Source organism: Panthera leo, chromosome D3 (genome assembly GCF_018350215.1).
Source record: "Panthera leo isolate Ple1 chromosome D3, P.leo_Ple1_pat1.1, whole genome shotgun sequence".
Lineage (NCBI taxonomy): Eukaryota > Metazoa > Chordata > Mammalia > Carnivora > Felidae > Panthera > Panthera leo.
In genome coordinates, this window is record NC_056690.1 from 30,031,994 (window position 1) to 30,037,993 (window position 6,000).

The window sequence follows — 6,000 nt, forward strand, 5'->3', positions numbered from 1 at the left end:
TCTCCCAGGGGAGGGGTGGGACAGAGGAGCTTAGAGTCTTGAACCTCCAGGTCTCCCCAACACAGGGTGCACAGACTGCCCCCCCCCCCAATGAGGGAAGAAAGCATCATGGGGAAAAGGAATTTCCAGACCAGAGGGTCCCTGAGAGGGGTCTCTCCATGCTAGATGCGGGGGAAACACAAAAATACCAAGAACACTGACATGGTTGTGGCACATTCACCACACATAAGCAACAAATCCTAACCTGTGGTCAACCAGCTCCCAGCTTTCCGTAAGAGAAGAAAAACAGCTGGCCAAGCTGGACTCCCTTGTTCCGCCCTTGTCTCCTAGTTCTATGTACTCCCTATTCTTGGAAAGAAACCCAGCGTCATTCATTACACACATAGCTACTGATCTGCTCTGAAGCCTGGCATTGTTTTAGGCCCTGGGGACATGACTGTGCTGAGACCAAGTCCTGAAGCAAAGTTCCAGTGGGTGGCAGAGGTCAGAACAAAGACATGCTATGTTGTAGTATGTGGTGTGATGAGTTCTTTAGGAAAAGGTAGAGGTTAAGGGAAGAGTGTGGCAACTGTTAGCTTAGATGGACGGTCAGGAGAGGCTACAAAGTGAGAGGATCAGCCAGGGAAGGTGCTTGGGGAAGAGTGCTCCCTTCTGCTTCCCTGCAGAAGGAACAGCAAGTGCAAAGGTCCTGTGGAGGGATGTGCCTGACAAATTGCAGGAACAGCAAGGAGGCCAGTGTGGCCTGATTACAAGGAAGGCTGGGAGGCGGCAGAGGGAGCCAGAGTGTCCTTGGGGCCTTGCAATTTATGCAGAGCATCTTGCATTTTGTTCCAAGTTTTCAAATGTACCCGAACATCATGTTGACATATCTTGTTCCTTCTAACTTTCTACGTATAATCAACCAGGCTCTAACCACTGAGCTCATGGCTCCGTGTGTGAATAGACAGCATGGTACTGGCCATCCAGGTAGATGGATGAACATTTGGGCAGGTCCCATTCCTCCTTCACAAACACTGGCCCAGGGAACCCCTGCGTATCTCTGGTGCACACAGCAGACCTAGAACTGCAGGGACACAGGGCGTCTCTATTCCTCCAACCGCGGGGACATGGGGTGTCTATGTTCACTTTTGCTATGAGCTGCAGCCAGCTCTTAGGAGCAGCCGGACTAATTTACTGCCCGGAGACAGGTCATGGCCCCACTCTCCACGTTCGTGCGCTTCCTTGGATTTTTGACGTTCCCAGGTTGCTGCCCCCGCGGTGTGCATCACCCCTTCCCCCTCCTCGGGCCCAGCCGCAGCACTGGGAACCCGGGTAAAGCCCACTGGCGTCAATCGGCAGTCACTAAGTCCCGCCGTCCTTGTCCTCATTCTACCCTGCCTAATATGCCGTCCTTGTCCTCATTCTACCCTGCCTAATATGACCCTGGATTCTGGAACTTCAGTTTCCCGTGGCCTCACTCGGAATTCCCTGAGCCCTCCCCGCGGTCCTGGTCTCCGCTCCTTCGTGTCCGCGCCTTGGAGCCCTCACCTGAGCATCTAGCGAGGGGACAGAGACCCCTGGCGGCCGAAAATGGTGAGGTGGGTCCAGGAGCCCGGGTGGGGCTGCCGGGGGCTAGAGAGGGATGGCATAGGGCGACCCTCGGAGAGCACAGAGAATCCCGGACCACCTCCCTGGGACCCACGCTGTGGACAGAAGCTAGCGGTGTGCCCAGAGGGGGGCCCTCTCCGGATCGCCCCTCAGTGTGGGCAGGGCAGCCCGGCTTCTGGGGTTGAAGGCAGGAGGGTCCTGGAACCCAAGGAACACCTCTTCCTCTCAAGCTGCAGACCATCGCCGGCCCCGCCCACTCTCCCACCAGGTTCCCATCCTGCCTGGGGTTCTCTTTCTTAGCCCGAGGTTCTTCCGTGTATAGTAAGGGTCCTCCCTTGGCTCCAGAGGACCAGTGAATGAGAGTGAAACAGTGTGAGGTTTGGACAGGAGGGTGAGGAGTCAAGAAAGTGCTTGTCTGAGGGATTGTGTGTGGGGTGAGTGTTTGTAGGCGTCTGGGTGTGAGCAAGTATGAATGTATGTAGGTGATGTTCATTCCTCTCCCAGCTGATTCACATACGCCTCTTTCTCTTCCCCTCAAAGAAAAACCAGAGCCGCAGAGAAGTTTGTGAAAATTAATAAAGGGAAACTTTCCTGAAATGGAGTGCAGCAGCTCTCAAGACTTACCACTAGACTCAAGGGTTGTCAGTTACAGATCCTCAACAGAAGCATCAACAGGAAACAATCATTAATTGTAGGCCTCAACAGAGAAAGCTGGGCATTGTATCTCCTACAAGAAACTGACCACCCAGCTACTCCACCAATGAGAAGCCTTCATCACCCTGAACGCTTGTCTTTCTCCAGTGATCTCCTTCAAAACAACCCCTCCCAGCTTCCTCCTTCTCCATATGATAATGTTTCTCTCCTTTGTTGGACTAGCCTATGGTTGTTGCCCCAGCTTGAATTGCAGTATTCTGGTATTCCCTAATAAACCCATTTTTGCTGGGAACATGAAATGCTTTTTTAAGGTCAACATTACTTGGAGATCAGAAGTAGGATCCAGAGAAGACCCATCCCCCCCAACAATTCCGAGGCTGGTGAGCAAACAGGTGCTGGTACCCACAGAGCTCACTGCTTTCTTGTTGAGTTTGAGGATAAGTCTCTCCTGGATTTGGAGCTCCACTTTCTGCATTTTGAGCTTTCTAGGATTCATTTGGGATTGGTTTTAGAGCTTTCTTTGTTCTTTCTGAGAGTACTCATTTGGACTTTGGTCCAATTTCCTATTTATTTATGTTATTTTATTATTATTATTATTTTAAACGTTTATGTATTTTTGAGACAGAGAGAGACAGAGCATGAACAGGGGAGGGGCAGAGAGAGAGGGAGACACAGAATCTGAAACAGGCTCCAGGCTCTGAGCTGTCAGCATAGAGCCCGAGGCGGGGCTGGAACTCACGGATTGTGAGATCATGACTTGAGCCAAAGTCGGACGCTTAACCGACCAAGCCACCCAGGTGCCCCTATTTATTTATTTTAGAGAGAGAGGGCAAGTGAGGGAGAAGGGCAGAGAGAGAGAGAATCCTTTTTTTTAAATTTTAAATTTATTTTGGGAAAGAGAGAGTGTGCATGTGTACACAACCAGGGGGAGGGGCAGAGAGAGAAGAGAAAGAATATCCTAAGCAGGCTCTGGGGCTTGAACTCACCAACCATAAAATAATGACCTGAACTGAAATCAAGAGTTGGATACTTAACTAAGTCACCAGGTGCCCTGAGAGGGGGGTGGGGGAGAAAGAAGGAGGAAAAGAGAATCTTAAGCAGACTACACCCTCAGTGCGGAGCCTGATGTGGGGCTGAATCCCAAGGCCCTGGGATCACAACTTGAGCCAAAATCAAGAGCTGTAGGCTCAACCGCCTTAGCCACCCAGGTGCCCCTGTCCAGCTCCTTTTTAGAACCAGCTATTTCTATTGAAACTGTCCTAGCCCTTGGTCTGATTTCTTTTGGAACCAGACTGTGCCTATTAAAACTGTGTTGTCTATGAATTTTTCTGCTCTAGATAAAAACCTCTAAGAAATGGGGTCCCAGCCCTCAAAATGCTTTAAGCTCCAAAAATGCTTTAAGAGGGCCCTCCCCTTCTGGGACCCTGGCCAGTTTTATCTTTAAAAACTGTGCACATTTCTCATGCACATTTCTAACTAAATGGACTGACTTGATCAAAAGTAATTTAAGAACACCCATGGCCATTATGGAGAATTTGAGGCCACTCTGGCCATCATGGGGATTTTTCAGTCTCTCCATACGTCCTTTTCTCAAAACTGAATTGGACAGCCATGCTTCTAAAATTGTCAAAACTGAATGGGATGGTATTCAGTTCTATTTGGATTGGTTTTGAAGCTTTCAAATATTATCAGGAATCTAAAATTATCTCTGCAAAATACAGTTTCTAGGCTGAGACAAAGACAAAAAGGCATCTGAGGCCTGTTTTCCCCTCCCTGTTTTCTTTGTCTCCAAATACACAGCAGCCATTTCATCAGGCCCCACTTCGGGTGCCATCTTCTTCCCCTCTGCACCACCTCCATCTCCTCTATTTCCTCAGTTTCCCCATCCAATTATCCTGCCAGATGTCCTGAACCTCTCCTTGCTCCATCCTACTTTGAACCTATCAGAACCTGCCCCTTTATTTTTTTAGTGTTTTACTTACTTTTGAGAGAAAGAAAGAGAGAGAGGCCAAGCACAAGCTGGAGATGGGCAGAGAGAGAGGGAGACACAGAATCAGAAGTAGGCTCCAGGCTCCAAGCCGTCAGCACAGAGCCCAACGTGGGGCTTGAACTCACGAACCGTGAGATCATGATCTGAGCTGAAGTCGGACGCTTAACCTACTGAGCTACCCAGGCACCCCAGAACCTGTCCCTTTAAAGTCAAACCTTCTGAGGATCCAAATTAATGCCAAATATCTTCCGTTCCTGGGACTAAGGCCGAATTTGGAGCCATAATCAAAGTGTTTCCTAAAGTGACTGAGGATCCCCATAAGTTTGCTGAGGATTTTAATAGAGTTGTTAAAACTTACCAACCTCATCTCTCAGATTTGGACCAGTTAATCCAGTGTTTGTTGATGAGGGGCAGGCCAAACATTGGGGGATGAAACTTGCCCAATGGGAACATCCTGAAAGAGAAAAACAAAACCTAACTTTTGACAAAAATGTTAGAACACTAGCTGAAAACCTCCACTGAGCTTGTACAATAGCCTTGCGTAAGCTTGTTGATTGGAATGAAATTCAGGCTTGCTCACAAAAATTTGATGAACCTGTTTGTGACTATTGTAATCAACATTTGTTTGTTTTCAAAGAATATTCTGGTCTTCCTTTAGATGTTGAGAACACTCGGGTCACCTTAATGCCATGTTTATTAAGGGGCTGAACTGGGATCTTTCTCTTTTAGTTAAAACAACCAGGATGCAATGGGAGACTATGTCCCCTCCAGATATAATCAGTTTGACAAACCAGCTTTCACACCCCAGATGAGACACCTAGAAGAAACACTTCTAAAATTCTTAATTTTCAACTCTCACCAGTGGAGGCCCCCGGACAAAACCAAAGGCCTCATGGTCTGTGCTGTTACTGCAGAGACCCAGGACATGGGGAAAAGATTGTTACAAAGTGAAGTGTTCCAGATGCCTTCAGCCCCCTAGTCAGCTTCTCCAATGTCCTAATTCCCAAGGATAGGGCTCTGCCCAATCCTCCTTCTTAACTGTCTCAGAGAAACAATGCTCCAGATTGGCAATAAATCTCTCTGTTGTTATTTTAATTTTTTAAGGTTATTTATTTTGAGAGAGAGAGGCAGAGAGGGCAGAGAGAGAGGATCCCAAGCATGCTCCGCACTGTCAGCACAGAGCCCGATGCAGGGCTCGATCTCATGAACCATAAGGTCATGACCTGAGCCAAAACCAAGAGTTGGACGCTTAACCGACTGGGCCACCCAAGTGCTCCTCTCTGTCATTGTTGACCCTGGAGCTACACTCTTGGTACTCAACCCCACTGCTGTAAAGCAGCCTCTTCCTCAGAGTACTAAAGCAGCTCAAATACTAGGGGGCTCTAATAAATCTCTAAAGGTTCCTGTCTCAAAACCTATCCCCTTTTGCTAAGGTGCTTTGAGAGATACCCACTCTTTTCTTCTTAGTTCCTCTGCTCGTAATCATTTTGGGGGCTGAGGTTTCTTTTTCAGGGAATGGAGGGGACAAGATTTATTAGGAAATATCAAAGGGGAGAACTAGTTCTAGAATTTGACAATGGTAATAAAAAAAGCCAACCAGGTCAATTAAATGACACTTTGACATCCTTCATTTTCTCTATCTTGGATGGCATGATAGCAGAGTCTGGGGACACTGAAAATGTGTCCCTATTGAATCACTTACCATCCCCTTTAAGGGCAAAATCTCCACAGTGAACTTCTTTCAACATTCAAATAGATTCCTGAAACCT

At 48.0% G+C, this 6,000-nt stretch overlaps 1 long non-coding RNA gene across 2 annotated transcripts; it reads left to right on the forward strand.

The window, feature by feature from the left end:
• Positions 1-1,038: 1,038 nt before the first annotated feature.
• On the forward strand, positions 1,039-2,540 carry LOC122203795. Of its 2 annotated transcripts, none has more exons than XR_006195338.1 (2): positions 1,039-1,577; positions 2,128-2,540. It is a non-coding gene; the product is annotated as an uncharacterized LOC122203795 (long non-coding RNA). The 2 variants fall into 2 exon arrangements; XR_006195337.1 differs by having other exon boundaries at positions 1,039-1,572.
• The last annotated feature ends 3,460 nt before the right edge of the window (positions 2,541-6,000 follow it).